General features: G+C 39.5%; 1 protein-coding gene and 1 pseudogene across 4 annotated transcripts in view; both read left to right on the top strand.

Annotated features, from left to right (window-relative positions):
* RNF150 (ring finger protein 150) overlaps nt 1–22,025 on the top strand; it is a 275,434-nt gene that overhangs the window by 61,101 nt on the left and 192,308 nt on the right. The gene's annotated exons all lie outside the window — the stretch shown is intronic.
* On the top strand, nt 2,437–20,902 carry LOC102407533 (annotated as a pseudogene).

Raw genomic sequence — 22,025 nt, 5'->3', positions numbered from 1 at the left:
TTTAACCTATGCATGTCAGCTTATTTTGTGCAATTTTGTTCTTCTTGTTGTTTAGTCGCTAAGTCCTGTCTGACTTTTTTTCGACTCATGGACTGTAGCCTGCCAGTCTCCTCTGTCCATGGAATCTTCCAGGTAAGAATACTAGAATGGGTTGCCATTTCCTTCTCCAGGGGATCTTCCAGACCCAGGCATTGTCTCCTGTATTGGCAGGCAGTTGGTTTCTTTACCACTGAGCCACCAGGGAAGCCCTGTGCAATTTTAGAAAACTTCAAAAAAAATCTTTAAAAAGTTGTTCCTGTTTGCAATTTTATAAAAAGGCATGTAATCTTTTAATAGATATTATATTCTTACACATTTTTCTGAAAACAACTGAGTGGATAGTTATCATCATTTTTCAGTCAGATCTAGAAAAATGTTTTTTTGAAAGAAAATGTTCTTATGCTAAAGATTTTCCCACCAAATGTTACATAAGGAGAAAAAAAGGAATGATGGCAGAGTTTTTAAGTACTAGGAATGAAAATATTTTGAAAATCTCAACGGAAAATTCTTTAAAGTCCTGTTGTAATTACACACAACTCAAATTATATAGAAAAGCAGTAAGTTAAAAGTCATCACAAATATAAAAATTGCTCTGAGGCAAAATGAAGAGATTTTCTGAGTGATCTGTAATATAAAGGAGAAATTCAATGATAATATAATAAATCTTGAACCTTTTATTAAATTGAGATTAAAGGGTATAATTCCAGTTAGTAAATAGCAGTGGATATAAGCTGTACCCTCAAGTTTTTAGCTACTTATTATTGCTTCATTTTGAGAATTACTTCAAGATGGGCTTTCCTGTACTTGGTTGACATTGGTGTGGGCCAGGAGTCAGCAGACTGTGGCCCAGTTTGACAGCCAAATCCAGCCCACAGCTCTTCTTTGTATCTAAAGTTCTGTTGGAACACAGTCACACTCATTTGTGTAAGCACTGTTGAGAGCTGCTTTCTCCTTATTTGCAGAGTGACGTCGTGGGTAGTCTATGCAACAGATTGTACAGCCCATGAAGCCTAAAATACTTACCTTCTGACTCTCCAAAAGAGTCTGCCCCCCACCCCCTTACTCTGGAGTAAGCCCTGGAACCAAGGCTACCCGTACTTGAGCAGCCTTTGTCCAGATTCCATTTTTAGGACCTAGGTCTTGATTTTCATTCAGAGAGGTTGAATTGCAGTAATAAAACTCATGGCCAGCAGAAGTTCCTGTTTGTTAATTTACAGTCAGAAATTTTGCTGCCAAGAGAAACAAAATACTTAATTTGCTGATTGGTGAATAGTCTCTGTGCACTTCCCTCGTAGCTCAGTTGGTAAAGAATCCGCCTGCAATGCAGAAGACCGTGGGTTGATTTCTGGGTCAGAAAGATCCGCCGGAGAAGGGATGGGCTACCCACTCCAGTATTGTCAGGCTTCCCTTGTGGCTCAGCTGGTAAAGAATCCATCTGCAATGCAGGAGACCTGGCTTCTATCCTTGGGTTGGGAAGATCCCCTGGAGAAGGGAAAGGCTACCCACTCCAGTATTCTGGCCTGGAGAATTCCAGGGACTATACAGTCCATGGGGTCACAAAGAGTCGGACACAACTGAGCGACTTTCACTTCACTTCACTTCACTGAACAAATGATGTTTGGAAGGTTGTTTGGTGTAAGAGCAGTGCAAGGGGTTAACTAATAGGATAACTCTTTGAGCTAAAGTCTTGGTAGTGGTGGTGGTTTAGTCACTAAGTCCTGTCCCACTCTTGCAACCCCATGGAGTGTAGCTCACCCAAGCTCTTCTGTCCGTGGGATTTCCCAGGCAAAAATGCTGGAGTGGGTTGCCATTTCCTTCTCCAGGGGAGCTAAAGTCTTAGTCTCCATCATCTGCTGGCTAGCATTCCTTGCCCTTCCCTGTATCCCAGAGAGCATTCCAGGTTCCCCTGCCAGCGGATTGGTTGGAAGATTTGGCAACGGTAAGCACTCATATAAGTAGGGGAAGGAGATATTTCTCTCTCTCATTCATTTTGGATGACAGCTCTGGAGTGCTTAGCCCATTTCTTGGTTCTGCTCCACTGGGCAGCCTTACTCTGGTTCTGGGTCCCGCAGGCCAGCCCCAGCCTCTGGGCCTTAGTAACACACTCGTTCTTTTTGCTCGTCCAGTCCCAAGAGGGGTCTAATTTCCTGTGGAGGCTAATCTCTAGGTTGCCTCAAACTCCCCTGTTTGCTTTTCAGCTTTCCCTGGTGAACCAGTTTCCTTTGTTTGACATACTCAGAGTGGTTTCTGTTTTTCAAACATGACCCTGACCCATAGTGGTGTCTAGCCTGCCGTCAAGAATAATCCTGGAGTCACCCGTTCACATTCTGATGGTCAGGATTCCCCTTTTTCTGGTTGCTGGGCGCACCTGCCCTCGCTTGTTAACAGCCTGCAGTCATGCCACACAACCAGTTAGGCCAGACTTGTGTGCCAGTCACTGTGGCCGTGATATGCGTGTGCCAGAAGCCAGCGCTCTGCTTGAAAGGTGTTGCTTAATATCAGCCATTTCCCAGCAGATTGTATTCATTGGGTATTATTTTTAAAGCAGTATATTCTCAGAGTTCAAGATCAGTAATCACATGGTCCCCCTGTGTTGGCTATGCCTCCTTTCACTGCCTTCAAGCTACCAGATTCTTCTTCTTGCTCCAGAATTCCAGGATGGGGACGATCCAGAAATAATTGTCCACTTCCGGATCCTCACCAGCCCTGCTCCCGGGTCTGAATTGAACAGTCTGTCATGCCTCGCCCAGCCTCTAGTTCTTTCCCAGAACCACCCCCCCCACCCCCCCGCCACCCTCTCTTAGCCTGGACAACCCTATTCATCCATCGTGTTTTTGCTAAAGCTTCCATTGTATCTGCATCTCCGGTCTTCTATGGAGCTCAGATTGTATCTGAGCTACAAGGCCTTCCATGGAAGGAAGGCCTCCTTCCTTGGAGACCTGGCTTGTCAGACAAAACAACAAGAATTACATGGAATTCAAATTTAAAAATTAGACCTTTCTACAATTTTTCCCCAGGCTTTTTCACTGAGTACCACATGTCAATTGGCTCCTTGGATATGCAGGTGATGTATTTAAAAAACAGAAGTACTGAGTAATAATAATAACGTTGAATCGTATAGTCCTTTCTCTTTCCTCAGTCTTTTTATTCGTGTTATCTTATTCTGCATCCTCCACGATCTGGGAGTGGTGGTGTGGGGAGTGGCGATTATTGCTATGTTATGAAGATTGAGAAGCTAGTGGGAATCTGCTGTATAGCACAAGAGGCTCAGCTCGGTGCTCTGTGATGGCTTAGAGGAGTGGAATGGAGCTGGGGGAGAGGGAGGCTTCAAGAAAGAGGGGTTATATGTATACAAAGAGCTGATTCACTTTGTAGTACAGCCAGAAAGTAACACAACATTGTAAAGCAATTATACTCCAATAAAAAAATTAAATTAAAAATAAAAAGTAAGAAGCTGAGGCACAAGGACCTCAGAGTGCAGGTAAGGGCTGGTCCTCTTGACATTTTACGTTGAAGATGAGGCATGCCTGAGATGTTTGTTTTGCATCGGAGCAGAGGTGAGGAGAGCACAGGCGGTGTTGCCCCATCGGGTTTCAAGAGCGCCCCCTTGTGTTCGTGTCTCTGGGATGGTCACTTCCGCCTTCCATGGCTATTCCCCAGAAGCTGAAAGAGACTGGCTGCAGCCTTGGAGGGGTCGTTGCCTTACGTTTCCAAGGTTGTTTCCACTTCAGTTGCTTCTTCTTCCTCTTCTACTGCATCCCATGTCCCTAGCTCTGCCACAGCGGCTGTGACTAACATCCCCGCTGAGCAGGCAGCGTGACCAATACCAAACCCTGATTCCTGAGGAATCGCGAATAATGGAACTAGAGTGGACAGTCCTCTGTGATGACTTACCTCTCAAGCATTGTGGAGGACATTGACAAATATTAAGCCTAAGGGAGAAATTTCCAGTGTAGACTGTGGAGCGATTCAAAACAATGTAAATTCATTGCTTTTAGGTATTGAAACTCTCTGCTTTGGGGCTGTGACTCTTAGAGATGATTCAGCAAAAAGGAGCCAGACTGAATATGATACTGCCCTGCTCATGGGTCATGGTGATGCGCTGAATAAAAATCAAATAAAAATCAGATTGAGAATTGATGCTAGCTTGGGGCAAGGATGGTAAATGTGTACTTTTAATATGTCTTTTATAATTTACAGTCTTCAAATGTTTGTACAAAGTGACTTTATATGCAGTTATGTTTGTGATTGCCCTTTTAATATGCTACTTGGTAGGAGACAGATGTTATATTATTTGATGTTATACAGTTAGACTGTTCCATAAAAGCAACTTAATACACATAAATCTTAAATCTTCTTTATTTTTTGTCCCACTGAAAACATGCATGCCTGAACTACAGAATGCTAGAGAAACAAGTGTTAGCATCTCCATCAGTCTGTACTATCTCTGTTAACATATGGCAATATGTCACATCTCTGCCGAGACCCTCAGCCACTATTGAGGTTTCTGATAAGGCAGTTTCTGTTTTCCGAAAGTGGTCAGTGGGTAGGAAAGAATTTCATCCCTTCATAATATAAAGTACATTTATCTGTTCCTCTCAACATATAAAACACTCTACCTGTTGCAAAGTTCTGGTGACAGTGTTGGTGGTTGTGGGCGATAAGGGTCCTCCGTGCTGAGGCCCTAGACTCTGCTCCAGTGAGTTCATGCTGCAGACGCTGCCCTGCACCTACTGAATCCGAACCTGCCGTTTAACAAGACCCCTAGGTGGTTCAGAGGCCCATTGAGACTGAAATATCCCTCCTCTAGAAGTTGCTAGAAAGTATGGTGGCTCTGATGGTAAAGAATCTGCCCGTAATGCAGGAGACCTGGGTTCAATCCCTAGGTCAGGAAGATTCCCTGCAGAAGCAAATGGCTATCCACTCCAGAATTCTTTTCCCTAAAGAATTCCATAGACAGAGGAGCCTGACGGGCTATACAGGCCATGAGGTCTCCAAGAGTCAAACACAACTGAGCGACTAACACTTTCACTTTCATTCCCCTTGAAATTGCTTGAAAGCATGGCAGAATCTCCCATTTGTATTTGATTTTCATCTCCCATAAAGAAGAACAAGTAAGTGTTACCCAGATTCTCAGTGTCAGCTCTGACACTATAGCTTTGGAACTGTACAGATGCAGTTGCTGTCAAGATTTCACTACTGGTGAATGGCCTTTATTCCAAAAGAACAAGGCTCCCATCCTTATCTTTTTCCTTTAAAATGTCTGTATTTCCTAAAAGTGTATAGGTGACTCTGTTTCCCATAAAACTTTTCCTGGGCCTCCCATTAAATGTCCTTTCAAGAGGCATAGCATGCTGTATTTTCATGGAAGAATGTTATCACACTCAGAAACCCCATGTATTTACATTGCAACCATATTTTAAATTGATTAAACTCTTAGGTCAGATATTTTCTGCTTTTTCCAGTAAGAAATTTCCTTCTCTCCCCACTTACTTCCTCTCTCACTGTCTTCCTTTATTTTCTTCCTTCCGTTTTCGTTTCTTCTTGTTAATACTGCAGAAGTATTTGAGGTCTTCAGCTCTTAAGACAAACGGGAAATGCTACACAATTTTCTTTTTTTTAATTGAAATATAGTTGACATACAACATAATGTTAGTTTTGGGTGTATACTACATTGTGACTTGACATTTGCATACGTTATGAAATGGCCAGCGAGTCTAGTAACCATCTGCCCCATACAAATTTATTACAATATTATTGACTGTACTCCACCACCCACTTTTCTTATTCCATTTTTTAAAAGACAAAGTTCACCAATTAGAGCCTTGGAAATACTAATACTTTTTGGTTTGTTTTGATCTCAGTGCTAAAACTTGTCATATAAAAATCTGAGTGATTAAAAGCAAATTTAGCTCATTTAGAAGACTGTGTCTCGACTCTCCCTGTAGTAGGAAAGTACCTTATATGTGAATATTTCCAAAGAGTTCCTTAATTTTTACCTACATCCCTAGATTAGTATAACATTCTTTTATTTGACTTTTTCTCTGAGCTTTTAGAGACATTTTCTATCTTAGCATAAAAAGCCTTTATGAGAGATTATCCTCTCTGAACTTGAAAATGGGAATCAAAAGTGAAAGCTTTAACAGATCACCTTCTTGTAATTTACAGTCAAGTCATTTAACAAATAACTATGTGATGATATTGATTGATCCTGAAAACCAATCTAGATCATTAGGATTAAGGAATTTTTTTTCCCTCAACAGCAGGGAGGTAATATGCCCTGAATTTAATCAAACCCTCTCTCTGGTTTTGACCATGTCAAAAGAGGCACTAAATGCTTAGTCTAGAACTTCCTGATTCTTGCATAGGAAAACAATCTTGGTCAGATCGTTTCTACCATAAAAATATACTGAGCCACAGACTTTGGGTGAATCCAGTAAATATGCCGAGTACGTTATGAGAAATGCAGGCTGGATTGGCAATATAATATATGCCACTATGTTGTGAGTGTTTAAAAAAAATGCAATTATGCACTGGAATCAAGATTGCCAGGAGAAATATCAACAGCCTCAGATATGCAGATGATACCACTCTAATGGCAGCAAGCCTCTTGATGAAGGTGAAAGAGAGTGAAAAACCTGGCTTAAAACTCAATATTCAAAAATATCATGGCATTTGGTCCCATCACTTCATGGCAAATGGATCAGGAACAAGTGGAAACAAGGACAGATTTTATTTTCTTGGGCTCCCAAATCACTGCAGATGGTGACTGCAGCCATGAAATTAAAAGATGCTTGCCCCCTGGAAGAAAAGCTATTACAAACCTAAACAGCATGTTACAAAGCAGAGACATCACTTTGCTGCCCAAGGGCCACGTAATCAAAGCTGTGGTTTTTCCCGTAGTCATGTATAGATGTGAGAATTGGACCGTAAAGAAGGCTGAGTACTGAAGAATTAATGCTTTCTAATTGTGGTGCTGGCGAAGACTCTTGAGAGTCCCTCGGACTGCAAGGAGATCAAACTAGTCAATCCCAAAGGAAATCAACCCTGAATATTCTTGGAAGGACTTACACTAAAGTTGAAGCTCCAGTACTTTGGCCACCTGATGTGAAGAGCCAACTCATTGGAAAAGACCCTGATGCTGGGAAAGACTGAGGGCAAGAGGAGAAGGGGGCAGCAAAGGATGAGATGATTAGAGACAGCATCACTGACTCAGTGGACATGAATTTGAGCAAACTCTGGGAGACAATGAAGGACAGGGAAGCCTGCGTGCTGCAGTTCATAGGGTCACAGAGTTGGAAACGACTTAGCAACTGAACGACAACAGAAAATAACCTGTCAACTCGTTGCAAGAGCTGGAATAAAGCTGATCTATTTGTGGTACTTCTGATAAGACTGACCTGTTTTCTCTCTGGGAAAAAAAAATTGACTTAGAAAGCTAATAGCTTAAGGATGACTTCAAACTTCTACAAAAAGATTTACAACTTCAGTCACTCTATTATGTGTTCTTTTACAAATAATAAGCAATTTGTATTCTAACAACAGATTATTTTATCTGTTTTAATTACATGTGAAAACTAAATTAGGCAAGTGATCTATTTGCAAGTAATTAATCTGAAGTTATTTAAAAACATGTACATAATGGTTATTCAGTATTAATAATTCACTATTACGCTAATTTACATTAGTAGCCAACCAAGTAGTCTACATTATTTATGTGTTGTGGCTTCGTATGTCTTTGATGTTTGGGGGAAGGATCTGCTTTGCAAAAATTTGTAAAAATACCTCAGATTGAATTCATATTTCAGAGACTTTTTGTTTTTTTATTTATTAAACTTAAACAGAGTTTATTTAGGGAGGAAACACACTCCATAGACAGTGTGGGCCATCTTGGAAGGCAAGAGAGGCATTGCCTTCTTGAGGTTGTCAGTTTTTATAGGGGTGGGTGATTTCATTGACTAATGAGTAGGGGAATATTCCAGTTATTAATATTTTGAGGAAGGGGTGGAGATTTCTAGGAATTGGTCCACCGCCTACTTTGTGACCTTTACGGTCGTGGTACTGGTGGTATGTCATTTAGCTTGCAGATGTGTACAACATTGCAATGTGTACAGTATACAACGAGTGTATACTGATACTCTGGGTCTAGTGGAAGAAGACTCTTCTACCATCTTGGATCTTGTTGGTTCTAATCACTTTATGTGGTATCCTTGGGCTGTGTCATTCTTTTAAAGGTTATGCCCTGCCGCCTTGCTGTCTCTTCCCCTGCTTTAGAGATTTTGCTTCCATAATTTTATGGGAAGCTGAAAGGTGACAGTCTGCCTTCTATAGCTGCTTCAGGGCTGAGTTGGGCCGTCAACCCTGCCTGTCAGGAAGTAAAAATCTATGGACACCTTTTAGTTGCACAGACTGTCATAGCACAATGCTAACTTAAATTGCTCTAACCCTCTGCTTAGAAAGCTTTGGAACAGTATGCTTCATTTAAAATAAAAAAAAATTTAATGTGAGTTCTTGATGTGGATAAGTGTTTTAGTATCAAGATGTATTTGTGTCTAAAGCATTTTAGAAGTGCAAATTAACTAGAGTGTTCCATAAAGTTGGCATAGGTATCTTTTTTAGATTAAGCTTCAGTGTCTGAATTGTCCTTGACTCATTTGTTCACAATTTGAGGGTCTCTTTTGATGCCTTCTCCTTGGAAGGGAAGCATTGATATTGCTGCAAAGAATCAACTGACTTGCAGATTTGAAGACACCCATTTCTGAAATGTATAGTGTAATTTGTAGAGTACTCAAATTACTGGGGAATGGATTGATATTTTTACACACACACTGAACAAATGATAGCCTTTAATAGTTGCACCTTGCTCTAATCTTCCATCATCTAGAGGAGAAGGGTCATAAGGAGAAATAATTTAACAGTAGGAGGAGGAAGTTCATGCTGATTCATTCCTTTCCAAATTGAACACCCTTGGATCCGATGAATCAAATAGCAGTGAGAAGGCTTAGAAGTTAATCACAAGGAAGAGATGGGGAAGATCAGACTACCCATGCAGAGAGAATGCCTGCAATGTGTTATTTCATCACGAACAGCTTCAGGAAAGCAAGCCTTTTCTGAAGTTACTGTGTGAAGATACTGGATTGCAGCCAATGTCAACATTCAGATAGAGATGGATATGCTAGTTATACACCATCTCTATTGGGGAGATCTATGTAAGTTGCATGTAAGTTAGATGGAGGGCATATGTGTTGAAAGAATTGGAGTTTGATAGACAGTTGGAGTGAATATTGCTCTTATGCCCCAGTGGACTTAAGGATATCAAGGTCAGTTTTTCCAGTGTTTGACCTCTTGAGAGATATTATGAAATTGCTGAGTCTAGTCTTTCTTAAGTGTGAATTATAATGAATTTCTTCTTAGAGCATATACACCCTTACCCTTGAAAGTTTGCCTTTCATGAGGAGGCATCTCTTTTAAAGAAAAACATTTATTTATTTGGCTGTTCTGGGTCTTAGTTGTGGCACGTGGGCTCTTTGATCCTTGTTGTAGCATGCGGAATCTTTAGTTGTGGGATGTGAACCCTTTAGTTGCGGCATGTGGGATCCAGTTCTCTGACTGGGGATTGAACCCAGGCCCCTTTGCATTGGGAGCTCAGAGTCTTAAGTTTCTAGGAGGCATCTTTTTCTTTTTACCTTTCTTCTGTTTCTTTATTTTTTATTATTAATTAATTTATTTTTTATTAGAGGATAATTGCCTTACAATGTTGTATTGATTTCTGCCATATGTCAACATGAGTCAGCCATAGGTATATTAATACATGTGTCCCCTCCGTCTTGAGCATCCCTCCCACCTCCCACCCCGTCTCACCCCTTTAGGTTGTCACAGAGCTCCGGGTTTGAGCTCCCTGTGTCGTGGAGTCATACAGCAAATCTCCACTGGCTGTCTGTTTTACAGATGGTAATGTATATGTTTCAGGGCTACTCTCTCAGTTCGTCCTACTCTCTGCTTCCCTGCAGTGTCCACTAGTCTCCATTGCCCTTCATCTCCGTTGCTGCCCTGCAAATAGGCTCATCGTACAATCTTTCTAGACTCCATATCTATGTGTTAATATATGATATTTGTTTTTCTCTTTCTGACTTACTTCACTTTGTATAATAGGCTCTAGGTTCATCCACCTCATTAGAACCGTTTCAAATGTGTTCCTTTTTATGGCTGAGTAATATTCCATTGTGTATATGCACCACAACTCCTTTGTCCATTCATCTGTCAGTGGACATCTAGGTTGCTTCCGTGTGCTAGCTATTGTAAACAGTGCTGCAAAGAACATTGGGACACATGTGTCTTTTTCAATTATGGTTTCCTTAGGTTATATGCCCAGTAGTGGAATTGTTTGGTCATATGATAGTTTTATTCCTAGTTTTTTAAGGAATATCCATATTGTTCTCCATAGAGGCTGCACCAATTTACATTCCCACCAGCAGTGCAAGAGGGTTCCCTTTTCTTTAGGAGGCATCTCTTAATGGTTACCTAATAGCCACTGGCATAGCAAACTTGAAATATATTACAAACAGGGAGCTTTTTTTCCCCCTCTACTCAATTCTAGGAACTATTTGTGTTTCAATATTTTAAAATAGTGTTTTCCTATTTTGAGAGGCATCAGAGCATTCAGATATAGATAGTCTCAAGGAATTCCTTTATGTCATATATTTCTCTCTGGCATTTTTTCCCCCTTATCTCTGCCTCTCACATTAGTGTCAAGCCTGTGGCTTCCCCAGCACCTTAGGTCAAAGTAACCCAAGTGCATTCATTCAATGCTGAAACTAGAGAAGCAGGTAGATTTGGAGACATTGAGCCCTGTGATATACAGAGAACTTATTTAAAACTGTCAGGCTATTAAATCTATAGCTTATAAAGCCACACCACAGTGTCAGAGCTTCTGCCCTGACTTCGTTTATGTTTGTTAAACCTTTTTCAAAAAAAATCTTATAAGCATTTATCTATATTGATTTAAATATATATATATGTATATATGTGTATATATGTATATATATATATTTCTCCCCCCACCCCAAAGAAGGAAATGGCAGTCCACTCCAGTTTTCTTGCCTGGAAAATCCCGTGGATAGAAGAGGCTGGTGAGCTAGAGTTGCAAAGAGGGGTTGCAAAGAGTCAGACACGACTGAGCAACTGAACACATTTTTTTAAATTAAAAACAATTTTTTTGGCCACACCATGAGGCATGTGGTATATTAGTTCCCTGACTAAGGATCAACCTGGCACCCCCTGCATTGAAAGTGCAAAGTCTTAACCACTGGACCACCAGGGAAGTCCCTCTGCTTTGCTGTTAATTTGGCAGATAATCCTGGAGAGAGACTGTCTACTCCCCACGTTACTACTTTTTGTTTTTGTCTTTTGTGTCTTTGTATTTTTATGTGAATATAATAGAACTGTAACTAATTATTAACTGTAACTAATTGGAGGAAAGCCACATAAAGACATTCTAGTCATAACCCTTGACCTCCCAGTATTCACAACCTGTAGGCCAAAACAGAAACATACATAGCCAGGACTGGTTCATGTTTTCCAAGTCTCCACCTTATAGTAAGCACACCTACTGTGCATTTCCTTATTTGGTGCACAGAGATTCAAATCCTACCTCTGCCTCTTACTAGCAATATGGCCTTGGTTTTCTCAGATATAAAATGAGGGAATTGATAGGTTCTTAACTCATCGGGGTATTGCCAGCTCTAAATTAGTCAAAGTATGCTAAGTGCTTAGAATAGTATCTGACACACAGCATATGTTCAATATGTATTTTATGATTATTAAGTAGAGCTTACAAAGTAAAAAGAAAAAAGAAAAATAAATGTTGAAGTTGTTTGGTTTCATTGAGGCCATCTGCTTTTTAACTTTGATGAAATCCGTTTATGGAGTTACCAATCAGTTGCTTTGGACTTTCTGTCATGGATTCATTATAGAATGGTTTTTATAGTTCAGTAAGCAAGAGGAGCTAAAGCCAAAGCCGTCAAGTAAAATAAAGCGTGTGACTCTTGGTTACTCAGTTTTTGTCCTTAGCCCAACCACCCCAGCCATCACAAACAGATACACATGCACACACACAGGAATGCATACACATTCTAAATTGTGAGGATCTGGAAGATCTGTGAAGGAAAGAATACTGTATTTATTTTTGTGTTCTTGGAGTCTAGCATGATAACTTGTCCATAGCATGTTTTAGGGCTCCCCTGGTGGCTCACACGGTCAAGCATCTGCCTGCAATGCGGGAGACCTGGGTTGGATCCCTGGGTCGGGAAGATCCTCTGGAGAAGGAAATGGCACGTTTTAAATAATCAGTTTGTTTTTATGCATAAGCCCAGTTTTGTTTGGCAGGTCCTTCTTGAAGAACTAAAAACAATGTTAGCTCTAAACCGTCACTTTGACCTGTGACTTCTGGAAATATAGAAGGTGGCACAATCTTTCAGGAAAGCAGTTTGCTTATTTTCATTGAGAACTTTAAAAATAATGTATATTATCTACCTTACAAATTTAACTTTTGAGACTCTATCATAAAAAAAATAACTTTGCATTATGTACAGACCTGTTTGCCTTCATTTGGGCTTCTCAGGTGGCTCAGCAGTAAAGAATCCACCTGCAATGCAGAAGACGCAGATTCGATCCCTGGATCAGGAAGATCCCCTGGAGAAGGAAATGGCAACCCGTTCCAGTATTCTTGCCTGGAAAATTCCATGGACAGAGGAGCCTGGCTGGCTGCAGTCCATGAGGTCACAAAGAGTCAGACGTGACTGAACATATACACACATAACTGTAAGGACAGAAAGGGAAATGATTAAATAAACTTTGTGTGCATGAGTAGAACTTAAAATCTATGTCCTTTTGGGAGACGGTTCATTCAGTTTTAAAACTGGTTTATATCAATTGAGATAGCATCTACAAAATTCAGATGCTTTTGTAAGTAAAATACACTATAAATAAGCTAATTTGCTCATGACTCATTTAATACAATGCCTCTATGTATAAATTTGTGAATGAATGTTATTCATATTCTTTACAAATATTTTTAAAACACAAATATAATATTATCTGTAAAAAAAAATACAAAATTGCCTACACAATAGAATCTCAGCTATCTAAAGAATGTGTAGGATTGAGGTTAGCTGGCTGGATGCCATATTGTTGAAAGGTGCTGCTTCTAAGTATAATATTATGGGTGATTTTGCACCCCAGGTGTTTGATATACATGTTTACCATGTGTATATGTGTGTGTATTTCTTTTATAATACAAAGAAACTTAAAACAATATCAATTTCACATCAAAAACCCAAAAAGAAAACTCATCATCCCATGCATTCAAAACCAGTATTTTACTACAGTTTTTCTTACTTCCTTTTTATATCTTACTTTACTTTGGGTATAATAAATTCCATTTTCTTTGTTCACTTTAAAAAAAAAGCTTGTTTTTCTACTCTAGTATAAAAATAAGTCTCTCAAACCTTCCAAACTTAGGACATCAAAAGATAACTCAGTTACAGGTGATTTCATGAAAGTATTTCATGTGCTTATAACAGTTCTGCAGCTCATAGTTATCTGATTGAGCCTCTTTTCTTAAATGCTTCGATAAATTTTAAAATCTCTACATACTTTGAGAAGACGTTTTCTTTACTTTTGAAATGTGATTTATTTATCAATTGAAGTAGAACCTGCTTAATTCAGATCCTTTTGTATGTAGGTGGAATATGCTAGAATAAGCAGAGTAGCTAATGATTCATTTAAAATATGATAAAATACTTGGTGTTATATTTTTATGACTTTTTTATTTCTTGAATTTTTTCACATGTAGTGGCCACTGTGCTGTCTAGGCCAAGTAAGCCTACATTTGCCAGTGTCCCTTTGAAGCTATAGTAAGAATGTATTGACATTTTTCTTTGAGTCACTGTATCAAATTTTTTATGCTCTACTTAATTTTCTGAGACAAGTCAGATTTCCTTTACAGTGGCATTTTCTCACTAATGTGTGTTGTGTTTACTTCTCCCATCTTCTGGAAGAGTCATATTGCATTTTGTTTATTGTGAATCATACTGGGCTAAATTTAAAATAGTGCATACCACTGGTCTGATTATTTTAAAGACTTACTTCATTTGCTACCATATAAAATGAGGAAATAGTGTTAGTGAGTTCTTTTTTCTAAGCATCCTTTAGGAGTGTATTTTATTTATCCCCACAGTGTGAGCCGATGGCTCACTAGCTCAAAATATATTTTCTGAAATGGTATGGAAAGAATAATGAAACCTCTGCTGCTGCTGCTGCTAAGTCACTTCAGCCGTGTCCGACTCTGTGTGACCCCATAGACGGCAGCCCACCAGGCTCCCCCGTCCCTGGGATTCTCCAGGCAAGAACACTGGAGTGGGTTGCCATTTCCTTCTCCAGTGCATGAAAGTGAAAAGTGAAAGTGAAGTCGCTCAGTTGTGTCCGACTCTTCGCGACCCCATGGACTGCAGCCTACCAGGCTCCTCAGTCCATGGGATTTTCCAGGCAAGAGTACTAGAGTGGGGTTCCATCGCCTTCTCCGAATGAAACCTCTATGAAGTCGTAAAAGATGAACATTTAGTCCAGCAGATCTCTGTGGGGTCTTATGTAAGTGTCCATCTATGCTGCAGCAGCGTGGGGGAGGTGATATGAAGCACTATTGTTTTCCCTTTGGATTTCTTTTATCTTGATATAATTTACGTTAGTACATAAGACAAATTTAAGCCCCAAAGCCACACACTCCTCCTGCTAATATTTTACTCTTCATGTCTGTATTCTTTTCTAGGTTCATCTATTACGTATTTGACAGTTATCCATAGTAACTGTAGTAATTATGAACAGTGTTCTATCGTAATCCATAGAAGCTCCTAAGCTAAAATAAATTTTATATAATAGCGATTTATTGCCAGCTTTCTCTGTCATGAAGATAAATGTGTTTTCAATAAAACATAGAATTATTGGATTCTATAACTTAATTATAGAATTTTTCAAAATGATGTATGATATTGGTTTAGGCCGAGCTACCGCGGTGAGGAGTGAAGCTGTAGCCATGAAGGAGACAAGGAACATAAGCCTAAGGAGAAGCGAGTAACCCTCTTGACTCCCCCAGGTGGTAATTCAGAGATTACCGCCCACTTTGACCAAGAGCAGCTTCAGGAACATCGTCAGCCTATGCCTGAGCATGACTATTTTGAGTTTTTTTCTAATGATACTGGTCTGTATTCTCATGTGTATGCAAGAGCATACATCAACTTTAAAAACCAAGAGGACATTATTTTGTTCAGGGATCGTTTTGATGGTTATGTATTCCTTGACAATAAAGGTCAGGAATATCCTGGCATCGTAGAATTTGCACCTTTTAAAAAGCTGCAAAAAATAAGACTAAGAAAAAAGATACTAAAGTTGGGACTACCAATGATGATCCAGAATAAAGAAAATTTTTGGAGAGCTATGCTGCAGATAATGAGAAAATGACATCTACTCCATCTACTAGAGGAAATAGAAGCAAAAAATAGAGAACTAATAGCCAAAAAGACAACTCCACTTTTGAGCTTCCTGAAAAACAAGCAAGAAGATGAGAGAAGAAAAGGGAGAAGAAAGGAGACGGTGAGAAATGGAAAGAAAAAGGCAAAGAGAAGAAGAGAGGAGGAAGTGGAAACAGAAATAAAAACAGAAAGATATAGAAAAGCCAAAGAAGATAGAGTTCTGGAAAGGGACAAATTAAAGGATGAACCAAAGATTAAGCTGCTCAAGAAGCCAGAAAAAGGAAATGAAAAACAACTGGACAAAAGAGAAAAGCTCAAGAAATCGGACAAAGAGAATCTGAGTGGTGAAAGAGCCAGTGGGCAGAGTTGTACATTGCGCAAGCGTTCTGAGGGTGAATTTAAAGATGGAAAGCCTGAGAGACCTGACGATGAGGTGGCAGAGAATACAGGGAGAAAGAGCGGGATTACAAACGAGACCAAGAGCGCACCCTGCAGGAGAGAGAGAGGCTGAAGCGGCGGGAAGAAGAGCGCCGCAGGCAGAAGGAGCGCGAAGAGAAAGGAAGAAGAAGGAAGCACTTCCGGATAAAGAAAAGAAGCCTGAAAGTACGGAGCCAGTAGGCAGCTCAGAAAAAGACTGAAAAGAGAGAAGTGGTTAAGAGAGCTCACATAAGAAACAAGGAGTGCCCGGCGATGCAGCTTTATCAGCCAGGAGCTCGAAGCCAAAATCGACTCTGACCCCCTGATGACTGCACCAAGTCTGGAGAGTCAGCCATAGGAAAAAGCAGGAAAGTGGTGTTAGCCATAGAAAAGAAGGAAGCGACGAGTGATAGTCCAAATGGCCTTAGGTGTCCTGACTGTCTCGGCAGCCGAAGAGCACGAATTAAGCAATCCCCAAGTGCCTTCGGGGCAAAGGAATAGAGAGAGAGGAAGGGGGTCGGTGGGCTGGTGGGGTACACTGCCGAGGAGTACGTTTTGCGTCAAAGCAGGAAGCCGATAGCAGGTTCAGATTGGAAGTACGATTTTCATTTTTTATATAGTTTCTACAAATTAAAGTGTCAGACAAAGCTGAGGAGGAGAGGACATGCATTGTAGTTTCAGGCAAGAAATGTCACAAGAGGACTTATTTAGGTATGACACGGGAAGAAGATACGAGAACTGGCTTTCAAATCAAAAGGTTTTGTTAATAATCCTGGATTGAATTTTCTTAAATTTCAGTGGAGAAGAGTTGCTGTGAAGTCGCGTTCGGATCCAGTTATAGTCGTTGTTGGTGATAACTGTTGACTTAGTGTAGTTTAGAAGCAAGAAGCATGTAATTGTAATACAAGTACAGTGAAGGATATAACACATTTTCACTTATCCAGAAATTTAAATAGTCATGTAATGTTGATAGCTTATGTCCTAAAGTTTTAGAACTAGTTTAGGAACCACTACCCACTCCAGTATTCTGGCCTAGACAATTCCATGGATTGTGCAGTCCATGGGGTCGTCAAGAGTCGGACACGACTGAGCGACTTTCACTTTCACTTTAGTTCTTTGTTTGCTTACGTGACATTAGTGTAAAACAATTTTTTAAAAAACATCTACTTTTGCCGTTAGCAATTTTTATATTCGTACAGTCTAACCCTTAGTTGATGCTTGACAATCCAGTCTTTGTTTGACCTTAGGTCCCATGAGCTGAGTGCCTACCCTCTCCAGGAAGGAACCTGCACCAATATTTGTTCCTGTTAAATAGCAACTTAGCTTATTTTCCATTGATATCAATAAATATCAACATCACTCAAAAAATGTATGATATTATACATTTTGAGATAATGTATGATACAGTGGAAGCTTCAATAAGATTTTATGTCTAGATTATTTCTTTTGTCCTCTTACAGTCAATTAACTCACTTAAGATGGAGCTACTTCTTCACATAGAAAGCATATATTCAGAATTTTGTTATATTAAATAAGTTTTGTTATAAATTTTAATTTTCATCAAATACTTTTCTTCTTTGAAACCTAAAAGAATTGGCAGAGAATACTAGAAACCAAAAATATGAACACTAAAGATGTTAAAGTTGTGTATTTCATTCTAAGATGTGAATACATAGATAAAAGATAAAGTTTTTTAACTTGTAAACTCTCCCAAAATAGCCAGATTCTTTAAATCTCAGATTTCCAGGTAAATTACCTTAACTTTTCAAATTACTTTGCTGATACAAATAGATCTAAAATTTCACTGAAATTCTTAATGAATAGTTGATGATACTCAATGGAAACTTTTATCTTAGGAAAAAATTACTGCAGAGAATATCAAACTGCAAGTAGGATGAATTCAAAAAAGAAATGCAGGAAATTGGGCCTTGGGATAAAACCATTAATCTTCTGATGAAAGCACATTTTGTTGTTTTAAATGTATGACTATATGGTTAACACAGATCAGCAGTAGAACTCTCCATTTGATGATTGATTGGTCAGCTTTTTTAACCTTGTATATTGAGACTTTGTGGAACTGAAGCAAAACCCAAGTCATTGAAGTTTGTGTCCAGAAGGGATCAAAGGATCATAGAATACAGGTGAGGAGGCTGAGGAATAAGTTATTTGGCTAAATGTATGGTGCTCTGGCTGGTTTGTTAGTGGCCAAGAAAGCTCTGGTGACAAAGAGGGTAACTCAGAAGGAATGGAACCTGTGGAACAGACACTGTAGCCACAGGAAGATTCTGGGTTTAAAGTGGAGAGAGCAGAACGATCCACTAGATCCAGGGTAAGGGCAGAATGTTGTCTCCTGTTGCTCCCAGAGCTTCGGAAGGATTATGTACTAACCAGAATATGTTAGTAGCATATCTTGTGGGAAAAGGCAGACTAAAAATCAGAAAGTATATTATATTCTCAATTCTTAAAAGCCACCAAACTATTCACAGTATTGTCTGTGGATGGTTAGGTTGAGAGTTTTCCTCCTCCTCTTCCCTCTGCTTCTTTTTTCCCCTTTCTTCCTCTTTTGTATATTTCTCAAACATTTACAGTGAATATGTAGTAATTTTATGATAAGAAGCCTGTTATTAAAGTTTCCAGTAGGATCACATCTTCCATAGGTAGAAAAATAGATGTTCATTCATCTTAATAGGAATACATTCATTTGGGATATCAAGATCAGAATACCAATCATGTACACAGTTTATTGATGAGATGTACCGTTGATTTCGTGCACAGAGTTGTTTCATCTGGTGGTTAATGGAATCACTGCCATGGCTTCCTGTTGTTGCTTAAAGTTAATTATTTCAGTTGTATCAAAGGGTAGGTGATGTTGGGTTTAATTAGGAGGAATCACTTGGAATTATTTGGAGTTATTATGGCCTACACAGTGAAGTTGAGTCTTCATGCTCACTGCTTTCAGAGCAAAGGGATTTTTAGTCTTGTTGGCAGGCAGGATGCCCAGAGTGGGGTGTTGGACTCTTGCCAGATTTGTTTGTGAAGCAGAAGAGGGCATATACCAGAACACTTGGGTTCTGTTGAGGGCGTGTCAATGCATGTGTTAGGGGTGAGTAGTTACCAGGACACAGGGAAGTCCCCTGGGAGGCAGTGGGGCAGGTCAACAGAAAAGGGTACATGTGAAGAGTCAGGGTGGAGGGCTGTAGCGGTTCATTGACTGTCCAGCAGGGCTTTTGTGGGGGCTTCCCAGGTGGTGCTAGTGGTAAAGAATCCACCTACCAATGAAGGAGATGCAGGAGACACGAGTTTGATCCCTGGGTCAGGAAGATCCCATAGAGTAGGAAATGGCAACCCACTCCAGTACTCTTGCCTGGGATATCCCATGGACAGAGAAACCTGTTGGGCTATAGTCCGTGCGATCACAAAAGAATCTGACACAACTGAGCATGTGTGCACGTTCTGTTTTAAAGAACCAGAGATGTATTCATCAGGCAGACTGTTTCTCTGGGCTCTTCTCCAGTGTCAAAGCTCATCCATATAAAAGCAAATAAAGCATTGTGCTCCTAATTACCTTAATGTGAATTATTTACTTTATGGTATTAAAGAGAGAAATTGAATACTGATCAGTGTCTTTGATTTCTCTGCACGTGAATGAACTGCTTACTCCTGGAATAAGGAGAATAAATTTGCCAAATGGATCACAACTTCATTCTAAAACCAAATAGAATGATTTTTCAGTGATCTATTTTCAATCATCTGTCCCCTTGTTATTCTTAATTACCAACTATAATTACTTGCTTCTGTCACCATTGTCATGGCTGTATAGCTAGAAAGACCCAACTGGGGAATCTGAATGGTTGAGATACCTAATCCCATATTATTGTCAAATTAAATAACCCATTCTGGCTCTGAGAGCCTTCAACTGGACAATGTATTCCCTTCATCTCTGCTTTATTTTGACACCTACATCAGTGGTTGTGATATGCTGGGTTTCTTTCTTGCATGGAAAAGAAATTTATTTAAACTATAAATTTCATGTTGGCAAACAAAATGATTTTTGCTGATGCTCTGATAAAGAGCCTAACAGCAACACCATCAAATGTATTGAAACTTAAGGAACACCCACTCAGTTACTTTTTCTCTAGAGCCAGTAAGGTTTTGAAATGAGCAAACACAAGTTGGCCAAAGAAATTTCACTGTCTTTTTGTAAGAATAATGTTTTTCAAAAAAGTAATTTTGCAAAGAATATTTCAGAATACTGGGCATGTTTATAAAAGCTAAGATAGCTTAGTCACATAAGGAAGCATAATATTTTTCAATGTCTTTATATTTGGGATAACCATACTAAAATGATAGTTGTTTCAATTATTCAACAAGTGGTTTCTAATGAGTTTTTTTTTATAATCATATTGGTAATACATATTAATTGCAGACAAATGGAATCAATTCAGATAAGTAAAATGAGGAAAAAGGAATCAATCTCTAACCTTCCTACTCAGAAGTAACCACTGTGAACCTTTTTGGTTATATCCTGCTGCTGCTGCTGCTGCTAAGTTGCTTCAGTCGTGTCCGACTCTGTGCAACCCCATAGACGGCAGCCCACTAGGCTCCTCTGTCCCTGGGATTCTCCAGGCAAGAATACTGGAGTGGGTTGCCATTTCCTTCTCCAATGCATGAAAGTGAAAAGTGAAAGTGAAGACTTTATCTAAATTATTGTAAAGTTATATTTATGTATAATACAAAAGTGAAAGTGAAAGTCACTCAGTCATGTCTGACTCTTTAATTTTAATTGTGTAAAACATAATTGAGATAAAACTTATAATTATATAAATATAATGTTTAAAAGTATGAATTAACATTTATTGAATGCCTATCTTGAAAACCCACTCCAGTATTCTTGCCTGGAGAATCGCATGAACAGAACAGCCTGGCGGGCTGCAGTCCATGGGGTCGCAAAGAGTCAGACACGACTGAAGCGACTAAGCATGCACGCATGCTTACTGTTGTGAATCATGTGTTTTTTTTTTAAAAAATACATTTATGCCTTTTATATAGGTAGATTTTCTTCTTAAATTCTGGGCCCTGGGGCCTGTGTTCTGCGATATTCAAAGGTATGCAAAGATATATGAAGAATAGGGAAAGGAAAGAAAGCCAAGAAGTCCTTTCTTTTTGTTCTGGGTCTTCACTTTGTTAAGCAGGCTCCTCTAGTTGTGGCATGTGGGTTTAGTTGCCCTCAGCATGTGGAATCTTAGTTCCTTGACCAGGGATCAAACCCGCAACCCCTGCATTAGAAGACTACTTCTTAACCACCCGACCACCAGGGGAGCCTTCATAGGCCCTGGTCCTCTATCTTCTGAGACCTGGGAGCTTTGATGGCAGGGGCGGGAGCTGAGGAGAAGGAGAGGTTTTTTTTTTCCCTCCCTCATTTCTTTGACTACTAAAGAAAGAGGTGAAGATTAGGTGCAGAGGAAGAGAGGAATGCAAAGATTATTTGTTCCTCCTCCTGTTGCTTGTCTTTAAAATTTGTTTACAAAGGGCCTCGGGCAGAGGAGAAAGGAGCTGAGGAGCAGCCTAAGACTCTGTCAAGTTTAAAAAGTGCTTGGGAGATCATCAGTACTGACTATTCAGCCGTTTCTCTCACCAGCCCACATCCTTCTAATTTTAAGGGCCTGAGCAGGTGTTTAGGTTTTATTTTGAAGTTTATGTTAACAGCAATGTAAAAATAGCCATTTTCACAATATGTATTTACATCCTGTTTCTAGAAAATGTAGTGTGTGAAGGAAGAATCACAGTTTCTTAATATTTGGTTTTGTAAAAAGATACCCCTCTTTATCAAAAGCCTTATATGAATAATAGGATATTTTAAAATAGCAGTATACTACCTTGCCTTTCAGATATGATTCAAGAAAAAAATTATGCAAAATTTAGGGCCAACAATTACATGGTATAAGAGAGGAACACCTTAATTATAATGAACTTCTCTGGCAAATTAGTGCTGAGACCACTTCCTGACCCAGGGCGTTTAGTAAATGCTGACCTAAGGTGCACCAC

This window comes from Bubalus bubalis, chromosome 17 (genome assembly GCF_019923935.1).
Source record: "Bubalus bubalis isolate 160015118507 breed Murrah chromosome 17, NDDB_SH_1, whole genome shotgun sequence".
Lineage (NCBI taxonomy): Eukaryota > Metazoa > Chordata > Mammalia > Artiodactyla > Bovidae > Bubalus > Bubalus bubalis.
Note: the sequence above shows the minus strand (reverse complement) of the source record. Positions and strands in the feature narration are given on the sequence as shown.